Source organism: Ambystoma mexicanum, chromosome 4q (assembly GCF_040938575.1).
Source record: "Ambystoma mexicanum isolate Mex_15411 chromosome 4q, UKY_AmexF1_1, whole genome shotgun sequence".
NCBI lineage: Eukaryota > Metazoa > Chordata > Amphibia > Caudata > Ambystomatidae > Ambystoma > Ambystoma mexicanum.
In genome coordinates this window covers 100997834-101013992 of record NC_090928.1, presented here as the reverse complement: position 1 = coordinate 101013992, position 16159 = coordinate 100997834, and the positions used below count along the sequence as shown (strand labels likewise).

The 16159-nt window shown below is 44.2% G+C and overlaps 1 protein-coding gene across 1 annotated transcript in view; it reads left to right on the top strand.

Moving 5' to 3' along the window:
- Positions 1-510: 510 nt before the first annotated feature.
- SEC23B (SEC23 homolog B, COPII coat complex component) overlaps positions 511-16159 on the top strand; it is a 474773-nt gene continuing 459124 nt past the window's right edge. The window contains exon 1 of the mRNA XM_069607535.1: positions 511-643. The gene's annotated coding sequence lies outside the window, so the exon portion shown is untranslated. The remainder of the gene's footprint in view (positions 644-16159) is intronic.

Below are 16159 nucleotides of genomic sequence, written 5' to 3'. Positions count from 1 at the left end.
ATTACTACAGTTAGGGTTCTCTAAGAGATACATCAATACCCGTCTCCTTTTATAGACCTAAACCTGCCACACATGACAGATGCCGTCATCTCCTTTAGGCAGTGGGGTTCAGTGACGCCTATTGTATTGTGGGTTAAACAGCCCGAATTTGAAAGGAATTCGCCGGTCACTGAAGCGACGCCCTTCACCCGTTGGGTGAGGTAAAATTCTGAGAACTACAGTCGAGCTTGCAATCTACGTCTCAGCCACCTTCTCCCAGCGTCATCAGCAATACAATACAGTTTAGTGTAATACCCAGAGTGAACATCGTTCGAGACAGCCTAAGGTCAGAAACTCCGAGATACATGATAGACATAGCAAAGCGACTTGCACGTAGCTTTATCTAAGATGGAAAAAACGAGACAAACCGGTATTTAACAGAACGTCCGCTTTCTCTGTCGATGGCAAAAGGGCATTGGTACGACACGTTTGACGTGGCAGTCTGGGCCCGCCCCAAGTCAATGCGTCATCAGGGCGGGCTAGCGTACGACCAACCGATGTTGCGCTGAGCTGTACTTGTCTCTCTGACCCTTCAACCACTGCATCATCTGAGAAGGAAGCCGGATCTAGGGCCGTCCGCATCTTCGCCACTCGTTGATATCAGGTGGGTACTGTACCGAGTCTCCGAGGTTGGTGGGGTAACTCTTGTGACATCTGATACCGGATGTGGTATTGCCATAGACATTTAATAGGACAGCTCCGTATACTTCTCGGGGTAACTCAGGACAGGATATTCCTTTCATTCAACTCTGGAGGCAGTGGGATGTGCTTTTGAAGATCCCCTCGCCCCAATTCGTACATGGAAGGTGGGGAGGTGTGGTGTTATACGCCCTCTCCATCGAACTGCCTAGTAGGAGGACGTGATGTGACGAAACATACAAGACGGCAAACATAGCGAGTAAATAAGGGAATAAAGTGGAGTTACTTGAAATCAACATTTGGGTGGGAAAACAAGGGCCAAAAATACAGTTGAGGTTAGGGGTACAATTAATGGCCAACGTGCCAAATTGGTTAGTGAGAATAGCCTACCCTATCGAACTGTTTCTATTTATTAAAAAGGTGACGAGCAAGGTAAGGTCGGAGTAGATTTAAAATAGAATAAGAAAGGGCTCCTGGCTCTGTCTCGATCTGCCCAGGTCAGCTTAGAACTATATAATAATAAAGGGATCAGGGTGACTGAGACCCACACACATGAATCAAGTTGCGCAGACCAAAAGAGGATATTGCTCTTGGTGAGATTGTGCGCAAACACCTATGTTTTGCCCCAATATTTATTAATGCATAACAAATGTATCTTGACGATTGTTGTAGGGTAGGACACACGTTAATAACATAGACTTTGTACATAATACATGAACTTTTTTTGTTTTTGTCTGGTTCAATTAGCTGGATTGGAATACAGGAAAAACATGTATTGTCCCTTATGAGAAAAAGGGGATGATGAACAAATGACATGTATGTGAAATACAGAAAAAACAGTGCTCAGTTGACAGTGTAAACAGTACACACCATATATAGAAATTGGTATTCGACACTACTGTGTTTCGGCCAGTTATGCGCTCTTTATTGAGGCTGACATGTAGTAGGCCTTCATCAGGATGAAAAAGCTGGTGGAATTCAGGGTGTCCTACGATTCTTTGCCTAAAATGACACGAGATATGTGGTTTTAAAATGTGTATGATCTTAGAGATTGTTTAATGTAATTTAAGGCAAATGAATGCTGCTCAATTGTAGCAAAAAGTGGCCTCATCCAAGAGGTTGGGTCGGTGGTCTTACCTTATGCTTGACTTTGCTATGGACTAGGTCAGTGGCGGTGCTCCTGTCTTGAGTCTGGGGGAACCTGGCCGCAGTGGTTGTTTTAATGCTTCACCAACAAGCGTATGGGTAACAAATGAAAACAGGCTCCCCGATGAGATAAAGGTTGTGGGCCCTACTAGACCCTGTGGTAATTGAAATTGAGAAAGAGCATGAATGTGTACCTTCATTGTCTGAGTTTGAAGGTAGAAGTTTCTTAATCTGGTGGTCCCAAAATCCCGTTACTGTGTTGCGACTGTATCTTCTGTGCGGATAGATTGATCCCAGCTCCTTCAAATGGCAGCAAAAAGGTATTGTAAAACAGTGATTAAGTGTCCCCACCTATGCGTGTGGTTACTGTTTTACACAATAAACTCATAGATGGATGAGGGCGGGGCACGGGGCCCCTTATGTGTTAGACTCTGTGTTGTGATAGTAAATGATTGCTGAGGTTATGTCGCATAAAAGGCGAAAAAGTGCCTTCTGCCGTGGTTGCTTAAGGCTAGATGGAGGTTTCTTATGTGCCAGAGAGTTGGGCATAGTAAGTAGACGTCTTACCTAGTAGACTCGCTGGATATCGTATAAATCAATGATCAGAGGCTGTGCAGCACCCGTGTCGCTGCTCTCTGAAGGCTGGTTTCGAACGCTGGGCAACCGGCTTGTTTTATGTTGCCAGCGGCCATTTTGGGGATCGTCTTGTTGCGTGTAGCGTTCCCGATAGCGTTTCGGATGGATGCATGATCAGAATGTACATGTGTAAAACAGCTCACTCAGGCTGTGTCGTGAGTGAAAAACGCTCATATAATGAAACACAGAGCTGATGCCTTGAGCACTTGGTGTAGGCTAGTTGAAAAAATGGTGTGGCTAAAGTGGTAGTTCTCAATACGGTCAAAGGAAATCTATTTGGTCCTTTTCTATTAAAGACGTGTCGTCCGTATACTGGTGTGGATCGCTGTTCGTGCTGACTCATTAATGTATCCCTTTTGTGTCAGATGCCAGTATACAATGATGATCTCATATCATGGTTGGAAAAAGACCCATTAGTGTAACAGAAACGCCATTTTGGGTGCATATTGATGAAACCATAGGCAAACACAATGGTCGCAAATCCCTGCACAGTGGATAATCGCCCTGTTTTGCTGTGGGTGTATCGATTACATGATCGGTGTAATGCCTATAAGCAAGTGTGCATTACTTTTCATACCCAGACAATGGTGTATCCTAGTGGCAATTTGACACATATTCATAGTACTGATGATTGCATGGCATTGATAAACGAGTATCTCTGCCTCGTTACACACATATTCACAACGATAAACGCAAGGCTCATGTCAGTGGTTTGTCAATACATGTCGTTATTGGACAATACAGAGATGGCATTGAAAAGAATGGCTTATTTTTTAACATAACCTCATTGTGATCAGAGATAAATGCATCATCAAACAACATATAACACACCATAGCAGATGAATTGAATTAACATACAGCATGATCTACACTGGCCTGGTTGCTGCACCGTATGCATCTAATATGGGCAGTGATATTTTCGGCCCAATTGATTTTTACCCTGATCGTGTGTCGAAACATAGGGCCATAGGTGGGTCTATAGTCCTGTTGGATAAATAAACCATGAAGGACCATTAGGGATCATCATGGGTTATGGTTCGGATTAGCTTGGTACCAGCATCGTGGGATAGTGCCACGTTCAAGGGTGCCAAAAATGTTTCCATTCCACTGTAATATTTAAACCGTCCTTTATGGTGTTGAGTCTGTGCACCCATCTTTGTTACAACTGGATCAGGACTTTGTTGACGCCTCCTCCTCGTGTTTGTGGGGTCACCTGTTGGAGTACGAACCATTTGATGGCTTTGTTTGAATGTCCCATTTTTTTGATAGTGCTCTACCAAGGGTTTGTCCGGTACGCTGTTCTTAATTCATGACCTATGCTCTGAGATTCTCTGCTTGATAGTTCTAATAGTTTTTTCTACATATAGAAGGCCACATGGGCATTCTATAATGTATATAACATTTTTGCTATTGAAATTAGTCTGGGTCTTCAGTTCCCAATGTGTGTTGTTGTGGTTGAGAGATTTCTTCGTATTTGTGAATTTGCATGCGATACAGTGACCGCATTTGTAATGTCCTTTCACCTGAGGCAGATCCCATAGTGTGTTTGGTTCTTTGACTGGGTCTACGTATGTGTGAACCAGAGTGTCCCTCAGTGAACACTGGTTTCTTTTCTAGACTTCCTTTTGTGTTTGATAAAGTGCCAATGTCTGTTTACAGCACCTTTAATCATGTTACTGAGTGGACTGTACGTCGTCGCACAGACCAATGTGTCTAGTGTAGTTTGTCGTTCGTAGTCGGACATACTGTTCTGTCTGTATTGGGTGCTCCTTTTTTTTTTTTTAGCGTTTTTGATGGATTTCTGAGGGTACACTCTGTTGAGGAGTCTTTCCTGCAAGTCATTTGCGGGGTGTTCAAATCTTCCTTTGTCAGAGCAATTCCGTCTTATCCTGAGAAACTGTCAGTAAGGTAAGCTATACTTGAGTCCCTGGGGATGGTAGCTCTGGAAATGTAAAAAGCTATTGGTCTGTGGGTTTACGGTAAAGTTCTGTTTTCAAACGGTCTCCTGACCTGTATACGTGTAAGTCAAGAAAATTGACCGCATGGTGGTACCACTGAATGGTAAATTTGATGTGACGATTCCGGTTGAGCCATTGATGGAACTTGACAATATCATCATGGGTACCATCCCAGATCAAGAGGACATGTCCGATGTAGCGGCGCTAGAGGGTTATCTTGCCTTTATATGGATTTGTGTCCGAAGTGATGTGATCTTCCTTATATTGTGTCATGGATAAATTTGCAACTTCGGGGGGGGGGGCAAAAGTGGCCCCCATGCTCACACCCTTGATTTGCTTGTACAATTCTTCCTTGAATAGGAAGAAGTTTTCGGACATCGCTAAACGTACACATTCTAGAAAGCATGTGGGAGTAGAAATGATGTCCAGTCTTTTTTCCAAACAAATTCTCAGAGCTTCTAAACCTTCTTATTGGGGGATGGAAGTATATAACGCTTCTACATCCAAAGTAGCTAGAAAGCAATTCAATCGCAATTAGATTTTTTCCAGTGTGCAAATGGTGTCCGTGGAGCCGTTGATGTAGTAAGTTGCCCACAAAGGGTTTTTGAAAAAAATCAGTAAAGAGTGAGAGTGGTTCCAGTAGCGACTCACAGGCGGACACAATAGGTTCTCCCGGTGGTTTGTTTGTGTTTTTGTGCACCTTGGGAAGGATGTAGAAGGCTGGGATTCTTGGATGGACTTTGTTGAGAAAAATGCATCTTTGCAAATCCATCCATGGTCCTCTGCATGTTTCGTGAGGCTGCTGATTTCTTCTTGTAGTCTCTTGGTTGGATTTACAGTGAGCTTTCTATAGGCCTCAAGTGTCTGACAAAAGGCAGAGACATTCTCCTTCATAGTCTGTAGTATCCATTAGAACGATGCCTCCGCCTTTGTCCACCGGTTTAATTGTGATAGTTTTGTCTATGTCTAATGCTGTGAGTGCTGCTCTCTTCTCTTTCTAGATTGTCTGTATAATAGTTGTTCTTTTTCAAGCCATCTCAATACGTTTGTGTAACCAATTTTTCGAATGTGTTGAATTCGCTTGGTGACGGTGGTGGGGTAAAGAAGGATTTGGGTGTTGGAGTAGATTTAAGACCAAGGTTTGCTTCAAGTTACTATATGCCCCTTTACCTTCAACGACGCTCCCAAAACTTGGTTTGGTCTTTAAAAGTACGTAGAAAGTATGTTTTTTATTTAATACATTTTATTATTTGTTGATGGGATTATTGTTTTTTTTAAATCAATTAACAAAACCATTCATAAATTGAATATGCAATCACCCCCTGCTCTTCACCTGCATTAAATGTCTGTCCCTAGAACCCTCAATTGCATCCCAGCCAAACTTACAGATTACAATTTGTTGGGGGATTCTTTTTATTGCATATCAAACAAATCAAAGCAAGGCATGGATGAGCCAAAAAAGGGCACAAATGAAGACGGTCTTACCATCATACATACAATGTGCACACCATATACAAAGAACATCAGAAGAAAACTTGTGAAAGCCTCCCCGTAACTCCTCCCTCCCATTGAAACTTTTGTTGTGACCAGCGGCGCTGCCTAAGGGCCAGCGGGCAGCGTCCATCTTGCTAATGTAAGTATATCACACAAACGTGTCGGCTCATGCATGGCCTGCAGATCTGCGAAAGTAACTTGAACAATAGTGTGTGACGTTTCCGTCGAAGAGGCGAGTTTGTCCCTTTGCAGTCTAAAAGGATGCCTTTGCAGGCTGTAAAGAGGGCTATGTGGATCAGTTTGCGGCCCATTGAATCAGCATGCCAATCATCGATACCCATCCCAAACATCGAGGAGGGGGCCACCTCCACAATGATCCCTTGGATGCTCTGCAGTTCTAGAGAAACCCCCTTTCAGAATGGGGTGAGCTTGGGGCATAGGATAAATGGCTCATCATTCCCAGTTCTCCACATCCCCGCCAGCATTCCGCAGACGAGGTGATGCCCATGTTGTAAAGCCTAGTTGTGGTAAAGTAAGCCCTATGGATAATCTTGAATTGTATTTGAATTTGTGTTTTAGGTTAGTTGAAGTGCGGTTGATCAGGGAAAAAACTCATAGATATCGCCCACAGTCAGCTCGACACCCAAATCTTCCCCCGACATATCGGCCAGTGTCAAATTCCTTCTATAGTTATTATGAATGCCAAGGGCATAAAAGGTCTTAATATAATTTCAACGGTCTCCCTTAAAGTGCCCACAAGAGCTAAGCCATAACAAAGCTCTGTCCGGCCCGTCTCAATTTTTTCAGGTTTAACAATAATTAGATCACGTTTTGATATAGCGTTTCATGGCAGATACCTCCCTTGTCTCAGTGCTGTAATACATGTTATTAACCAATTTAATGCAGTGTAACGCAAAGTTGTATCGTATGGCACATCTCTCAAATTTGTGGTGGCCTTAAAGTGTGTGATTCTGCCCAAAAAAAGAGTGCCAGGGTTATAAGAGAGGGTGTTGGTGAGTGCGGGCCAGAAGTAGCAGAAACCTCCATGCCTTTATGGTTCTATGTGGTTTGTGCTATTGACTGTTTGTGCATTGGAGGTGGGGAGGAGAGTTCAAGCATTATCTATTGGATGACAGTGTTTGGACAGCCCCTGGCATAGCACAGCATGTGACATCGCTAAGGTTGTAGTCTGTGATGAGGTTTACCCTGAGGTTTTGAAAGTGAGAAGTCCCCCAAAATACAATATAAACTCCCCAATGAGAGTGTGTAATGGACACACCGCAGTAGGGAATGAGACTCTGCTTACTCCGACAGCGCTCTGCCCAACATTATATTGTTATTGCATTAAAAAGGGTTACAGCATCATTGATGACGAAATGGTATAAGGTACAAAAGCCACATTTCATTGGAGGAGCCGCAGACCGAGTATAGTTTCATAGGCGCCACCTCCCGATGATTGGATAGTTGTTTGGCGGAAAAGCGGGCATCGCGTGCATCAGCTGGGCTGGTCAGCGCGAGGTGAAGGTCGTGTGGTTCTGGATAAGATGATTGATGCTAGCTGTCTAAACTAAACATCACTTCGAAGTATACAATAAAAAGACACTCATAAAAAAACAACCTTTGACATCATGACAGTGGGGGGGCGGGGGTAAAGCACATATTTCACTCTATTTATATCCATACATTTATCTTGCATCACTGAAAGGGAGAAAGGTACGGGGGTCATCTGTGTCATGGGGTGAACACTCTGTGCGGGTCCAGTGGATGGATGAGAGGATACATTTGTTTCATCAGGGAGACATGGGCCTTTGGCAGCAGCACTATCATGGGTCTGCAAGAAGGGTGGGGGCCTGTGCGTGGCGCTGCTGGAGAGGGAGAGAAGGCCCTGTGATTCTCCAAGTTTGGCCTATTCCAATAAATGAAGTTCTACGTAAACCAGTAGGATTGGGTTTGAACATGTTTTCTGTGACTTCATTTGAAACAAGTAAAGGGGAGCTTCTGATTATATTGTGGGCTATATCTTCATATATACAATGGTCACCGTACTACAGGATTGTTCTATGTACATTGGGTCCATGGGTCACACACTTTACACCATAACACAAGTCTTCTAACATCTAACATTTTTGCATGTGTAGTCATTTACAGAGAGACATATGCTGTACATCGTAGGACAAGAGCATGTAAATCTGGATGCCTTATTCATTACAATTAGTTAGCTGGATTATTTATGAATCACTTTGTTAGATCTCATAGGGACAGTTTCATTATACATTGGTGCAGAAGAAAATATATGGTCACAGGCGGGATTAGTATCGTGGGTGAAACTGGTTGGCACATAGTTGTGGGGTATACATCTGCCACATCAAAAAAAGGGTGCAAGGTCGAGGGTTGTATAGGCTACATATCTTTTGGGCAAAGTCTGCAAGTAATGAGGCAGGTTTGTGGAGATTAATGTTTTTTTCCAGGACCAGGCTCTAGCCCGGTCATTCGCAGGGCAGTGATGTAAGGAGGAAGGAGAGAGATACAGTGTTTAGTTTGTAGCCTTTCGTGCCTAGTCTTCTGTGAGAACAGGACAGCCGCAGGGACAGCAGAGGGGAGGAGGTGGGGGAGTAGCTGGCTACCTGTGCACAGCTCCAGGGGAGAGCTGCAGGCCTGCAGGCTGGCTTTGCTATTAGGCTGTTAGACAGAATTATATGCAGTACCCTTTGGGAACACCACACACAATTAAGACTACAAGTCATAGTACAAATTCACCTTTGGTACAAGCCTGTATTGCACAGTTAAAGTGGTAGCAGTGGCTGAGCTGCCAGACTTATCTCAAGAGTAAGTGAGAAGTATCAAATAGTTACACAAAGGACATCAATTACTATGATTCAGGCAAACACTGGCTCAAGGTTTTCAAGTAAAAGAATATACACTTATTTCACTCTTCAGTTGTATAATATTACACCATTATAAGCAGTTTAAAAATCACACTCGTAATACACCACACCACTCCCAATACGTTCCAAAGTTAAGCTCACAAAATGTGGGAGTAAAATGGCACTCCAGCAATTTAAAAAGGGGGGGGGGGAACAAAGCTAATAGAAATTGAACCACACCAACAGGTAAGTACTCGGGGCAATTGAGCAAGAGGAACTACAGTGATAGAATCAGGTAGAAAAGGCTTAGGGCCAAAGTCAATGGGTCAAAAGTCTTTTGCTCAAGATCACACAGTTCAGGGTAGTTCTCTGTAAAGTTTGTGCCACAGATTCTGGACAAGGTTGGTTGGCAGAAAAGTTAGTTCAAAGAGAAGAGAAGGAAAAGCCCTTGGTTTGGAGAAAGATTTCAAACACTCACCGCAGCTGAATGAAACGAACAACCGTATTTGCACAGTACCTTAAAACGGAGAGGAAGCTGTAGCTGAGGCGGACGTTTCTGGTAGTTCTTGCAGGCTCACGGTTCCTGAAGCGACTGTCGGACTGACAAGAAGTAGGAAGACTGGAGGGTCCTGCACTACCCAGGGAAGAAACCAACAGCAGAGCAAAGCAACGAATAAAAGGTGCGCTCCTTTAAAACCCAAGCAGGTTCCGACCTTCCTGGCTATCCGGCCCACTGTAGCTCTGTACAGCGAATTCGACCAGAGGGGTCCTGGCTTGCAGTTTGGGCAAACTGGTTGGTCCTACCAAGATGTTTCCTGGAGGATCTTCTCTGTCGTCGGATTCTGAAGATTCGGACCTGCAGCAGGGCTTCACCGGGCGGTTCAGTCGTTGTAGGGGGTCCTCTTTCATCAGCTCCTTGTTGGGTCTTTCGTTCCAGTGGCGACTTTGCCTTTCCAGTCCCAGTCCCAGAGACCTGCTTTTTATGCAGTTTTCCCCCATTCATACAGCCTGGCTGTCGATCACACAGCAGGGTGGCTGTCCTAGCAAGGACAGCCACCCAGCCAATCAAACAGGAGTGCGACTTGGGTTACCAAGGGAACCCATGGCAGGGGTCCTAAGACTCCTGCCTACCCAGACTTTCAGGCGTCATAAGGAAGGCTTCTGTGCAGAAGCCCGTGATTAGTCGGCGAACAGAGGGACAAGCCTGGTTTGGCGCGCAGAGTAAAACATTAGAAAGACATTTACAAAAAGAAATGGTGAATAAACCCAGCCGGAACCGTAATTAAATATATATGGTCAAGCGGGTTTATGTTTGAGGCTAATATAATAGCCCAAAACAATACCATGGCTATTTGAGATAACTGTGGTACAAAAAATAGGGTAGTTACCACTGCCACCAGTCAAGTCTTGATGTAAAGGGAGCGAAACAATGCTCCAAGAGACACAGAAAAAAAGGGATAAGAATTAACCCTTTCCAATACTCCATGTAAGATGGGGTGTACTGGGTCTGTGGTTTAAAGTGACTAAAATAAAGTTAATGGCAACTTTTTTCTTTTCTGGGAGACAGTAGTCAGCCCCAGAAAATGGAGTCAGTGGGAAGTCTCAAAGACCCCCCCCCTGTGTCACTGCACTGAGGGTGCTGTGTAACGCACATGAAAAATATGATGCCGTGGAGTAGGTGAGGCTCCATTGCCCAAGATCACACAAAAAGTAAAAACGCACATAGCAAAACACATGTAAGAGTGGGGAAAAAGGCTCACACTCTTACCAGGTGAAAAAAATAAACCTTAGAAATCCAGCAAAGCTGCTGAGGGACTTATTAGGTAAGGGAAATCGGCCGTTTATGAGAATTCTCCCTAACGGAGGCCTGCTTAGGCAGATACAAAATGGAGTCGGTGTTCATTACAAAATGGAGTCAGTACTCGAACCTCTTACAGATGCTACGCTTGTATGTGTCGACCCAAGGCTGTTTGGCACCTTTGGCTAGAGGTGCATGACCATTCGTGGGGCGAGCATAGAGCACATGCAGGGACGGAAATGATAGGGGGGGTCCAAAATGACCTTTCCTCCCACACAGTTTCTGTGTTTGGGATAGTGCTAGCTGGCATACATCTGCTGTTGGTTGTGGGTTTTGTATGTAGTTTAATGGTGCTAGTAGATAGGAATGGGGAGGTGGTTTCGGGCTTTTCAAGGAGTTTGTGATTTTAGGGATATATTGAAGCGGTAGAGGTCAAATCGTGTTGTTCGTTGAGATGAGATGTTACTGTCTTGGGTTCAATTTTATGTTGATTTAGGGATGGTGTTAGTCTGATGGGAGAGGGGAAATGTCAGAGTCTCTGACAAGGTTGGGATCTGATGGAGAACAGAAAGGGTCGGTCGCTAGCTCATACTGGTTTGCTAGGTTGGTGCTGTGATTGGACCTTGTGTTTAGATCTGTGATGGCTGTTACGTTGTGAAGGTTGAAAGCTGTCCTAGGTCCGATTTCTTTTTTTTTTTTTTTAACTTTTTTTTTTTTTGTTGAGGGCGTCAAGTTAGCTTCTTTGCGGTCTAGTCAGCCCTACAGATAAAAGGGGCGTATCGGACACTTTTACTCCTTAACATTAGGTAAATACTCCCAAAAATTAAAAATAGGGAGTAAAAATACCCCCAACAAAAATAGAAAACAAACACATAAGAGCCTCCCCCTGCTTTCTCCCACAGGAAGAAACTACTGTTACTGTTTTAGTGTGCATGAGTAATTGGGTGCAAACATTTCTATTTTACAGTTAAAACATACTTTTACTCTTATAATTTACTCCCATTGGGAATTAAATTTACTTTTTTACTCTCAACTTGACTTCAAAATCTTATCTGGAGTACTGGGTATAGGGAACTGCCAAGATTTTAGATATTTTCCGAAGACACTGTGATCTTCTCTGGGTGGAGTTGCTTGGACTTTGAGTTCCATAGTTTGATGGTAAAGCGGAGAAGGATCTTCAAGGTACTCAGTTTATTAACTTCTAAAGGATGAAGGGCCAATTAGACTCTTAACAGAAGCCAAATGTGTTGCTGCAGGTTGCACACAAATGTCATAGGCAAACGCTTGATTAGTCAGAAATCATGCTTATCTTTGATTTATACTTGATGTGAAAAAAAAAATCTTCAAAATTGGTGAGCCACATGAAAGGCCCACCTCATATGCAAAACTATTATTGGGCTCTTGAATGCCCTTCAAAACTACAACATGCCTCAGAATTTGAGGTCCACCTTCCAAGTAAAAATTGCTCAAGCATGCATGTTTAGGATGCTAACATTTGGCTGCAGGTGAGTTAGCTGCATGGGAAATAACATGGTCACAGGCATTGTCATTATAATGCAGATGAATATGAGGTCAGGGAAGTGTGAGGTTGGGAAGGTGTGGGGTTAAATGTGGCTTTCAATTTCTGTACCTATTCTGTAGAGGGAAGCTTTCGCATCCGCTGCTCATGTTGCCCGTGCTAGACTTAACCTATTTTATTCTGTCAGGGGTTGTGTGGACTACTTGCAATAAACATTGGGTCTCCTTAAAAGTTTGGCGGTAATAGAATTACCAAAATCTTACAGTATGCACCACTTTTAGATTCAAACAGTTACAATATTGTGACTTGAATGTGCATGTATATTTGATTTCATCCTGTGACCTTATGGTGCACTACAGGGAAATGGCATGAGTTAGTCTACTATAGAATCCTTCTGTGGGACTGGGGAAATCCTTCATTACAAATGTCATTGCTAATTATAGATGATGCATAACAATTTATTATCAAAATGTTCACAAACAAAAGTGTATTTTCTTGTTGATCGAAAATGGTCCCAACAGTGTATCAATTGTCAGAGGACAGAGAGCATTATCCATGCCCAATGCATTTTGGATCTGGGATTAATTTTCAGGGACCAATCTTCCCTCCTGAGAGGCTTGCTACAATATATGAAGTTGTGAGATAAGTGGGTTCTGTGTGTAGCCAGGACCACTCTGAGGAGTTCTGTTGTGAACGTTGTCTTGGTTACAGTGCAGACCATCCTGAAGAAGCAGTCTTGAACAGCCACTGTTCTTGCCTCCGGTTTAGCAAGGTACATTTCTGCAATACCCGCTTTTGTTTTGTCTTAAAAACTGATTGCATCCAGGTGCCAAAAATGTAGTAACATGTGCAGCCAATTGTAAGGATGCACACCTTCGCCAAACACTTTCCAGCAAAAGGCACCCCTACTAGATGTGGGCTACAGCCTACACAACCTGCTCCTTTTATATAGACCCGCAGAGGCATCCAGCACAGCAAAGACGGGGGAGCCTTCTGGTTAAGAAACGTCCCATTCCTCCCATCACACTATCCCCAAGGCAATCACTGATGGGCAGTGAGAGAGTGGTGGAGAAAGGAGATAGGATTCTGGTGAGTGAATGTCCAAACAGAACCTAGCAGGATGCTTGTCATGGTGGTGGACACTGTTGCAGGCTGAGAGATGTCTGTGGCGCCATTGGTGGCCTGAGCAGATGTCATATGGGAGGCAGTGATGGTGGAAACTCTCACATTATGGCCGATTCGGTGGTGGCCACAAGGGTGGTTTGGGCAACAGGTTCCCCAATGTCTGAAGTGTGGAATGGTGCAGGTGGTCTCTGTCCTTGCGCTCCGGTATCCCAGATGTGGCGGCCCCAGGCAAGGAGGTGGCCGTAGCAGACTTGCCTGATGATTTCCAACTATTACCAGAATTGAGTCCTGCTTTACTAGATGTTTGACCAGAGGATGGCACAGGGGTGGAGGTAGCAGACTCTGCTGTTTAGAACGAGGGCAGACTGTTGTCTTCTGCTTGTCTGACATATGTGTGCTTGTTGGGAGAAATGTGACATGCTGGCCAGCCCTACACATAAGGAGTGTATTGGCTACTTTTACTCCCTAAAAACAGGCAAATAACCCCAACAAAAAATAGGAAACAAACATGTAGAACCTTGTGCGTCTGCTTTCACTCTCACAGCTATATGGATATGTTTGGACCAGTAGTGCATGTGGTACCACAAGAAGAGACTGTTATAACTGCCTGATCGGAAGAAGTAGACATGTATATTTTAATGTGTATGAATAACTAGGTGCAAAGAAATAATGATTACAAAACATTTCCGTTTTCCAGTTAAAAATGATTTTTACTTGTTTAGAAAATACTCCAATTGGAAATTGAATTTCCATTTTTACTCCCTGAAATTCATTTTACTCCCAACTTAAATGGGTAGTAAAATACTCCGACTTCCCAATCTTATCCGGAGCACTGATGCTGCCACTTAAATTGTAATTACAAAAATGATTGTGCTTTATAGTTGAGCTTATTGATTTGCATCTGGATGTCGCTCATTTAGGCAAAGCACATTGACGTTATATAGTGGGTGTTTGTGACTCGGATCCTGGGTTTAATGCACCCAATGAGGTTTGCTGCTGTAGTGTGATATTACATATTGAGTTTGGGTTTTGTGGTCCTGGTTACATTTTAGCTGGTCCATGCTCGTATCCACAATGCATGTGTACACTCTGAGGGCCACACGTGTGTACAGGCAATTTTGAGGCCAGTGAGGTTTGGTGGTACATGTCATGTTTTCCTCCCTGATTGCTGTGTGTTCTATCCTGCATTGGACTTGTTGCCGCTGCATGTTGCTACCATCATCTGGTATGTCTGGCAGACATGTGATGGGATGATGTGATCTGACCAGCATATAGTTGTCTGGCTCAGATCTGCCAATTGGGCTTCGTGTTTTGATATTGCATGTGTGCGAGAGAGTTGAGCTCTGGCTTTTGCGGTGGGATTAGAGACTTCACAGGTGGTCAAATGACACCCCATGTTGGTACATTTCGTAACTGCTTTTGCTCTCTGTATGTCCTAGTTTAAAGCTATAACCATCCTTGGGCCTTCATTGCTGGGGCCGCTGTTTTTTTTGTGGCCGTTGTCCATATTCAATGGTAGCCAGAGTATATAGGGTGGTGCTAGATAGATTTATATATTTTAGGCTTAATCCCCTCTGCTAGTGAGACCCCCCAGCCATTGTTGCTGTCCTTCTGGCCCTTTGTATTGTTCCCCTGAAGGAAGGGAGCTTTTTATTTCCCTCCTCATTCATTCTTTTTGCTCGGAACACGGGAACCATGTTCAGTATATTTTACTTGATATCATGGAGTCCTGCTCTCCTCCATACCTTTTTAAAGGCATCTGTGTTTCACTTTTGCAGCACACAGCACCCCATGTGCACTCTTGCTGCCTTTTTATTTTCCTTAGGAACTACTGTTCTAAAGGATAGGGGGATACTTTGTATCATTCCTAGCTTTTCCTTTTGAGAGATCAGCACACACCACCTTATGTGGCGTGCTGAGGGGATACCTACTATCCCCATTCTTTCTGCTCCGGGAACCAATAACAACCCGATAGTCATGGCTGGTGGCAGAGGACGTGTTCCCACCGACCTTTGTGCAATTTTCCACCGCAGGCAGTATTCACAGCTGCGGTTAGGCACAGGAGGGTCACCCTTGTTCCAGCATGGTAGCTCCATTTGCTTTTTTCGCTGTTTCTTGTGTGGTTATTCTTTCTTGGTCCTTCTTTTACCATCCTGGGAGTTGGAGGTCCTGATTTGAGTTTTCTTTGGCAGAACCCTTTGTGTAGCCCGCTGGGGCTCCAGCCACCCTCCCCTTTCTGTAAACTGCATGCAGAGTTTGCATAGGATGAGTGTGAAATACTGATAAAAGGGGAGGTTCCTAGGGCAGAAGGCAAGTCGACCACTGCAACAGAAGATCCAAAGAAGAAGAGGACGAGAGACTCCTGCAGCCTTCCAGTAACCTTAAATGGACCACTGCTGTCCTCACCCTGTTTATTTAATCGCCAGAGTAGCTCCAAACTTGGCTGGTGGGACCAACTAGCCATAAGATGACCTGCAGAACGATCTATCCCATGACGTGCAGTGACCTTTTAGGTCTGCAAACCACCAATAACTGGGGACCTCTGACCCAATTGCAGTGCATCGTCTTCCTGTGAACAAATCCTTCCAGAACTTTGGTGAGCTTCAGTTGGACCTCCAGAGGCAAGGCCCCCCACCCTTCCTCTCTCCTCAAAGTCCCCTCACCAGAGTGCAGGACCAGAGAATCGAGGCGGATTGGCTGGGTGGTAATCGTTCACTCTTGGGGCTTGTAAAAAAAAAAAATAAAATTAAAAAAAGCACCAAAACCGCACACCGGGAGTATGAAGAATTCCTTGCTGAGACTCCTTTCTGTTGACTGCTGCTGCAACATCCTTTCGTCACCACGACCAAGGATTAGGGGACCGGGTCCACTGCTGCTGCATAGGAAAGAATCCAGCTGCATCTTCTTCAACATTCCTCGTGTATTGTGGGGCTCAGGGGAG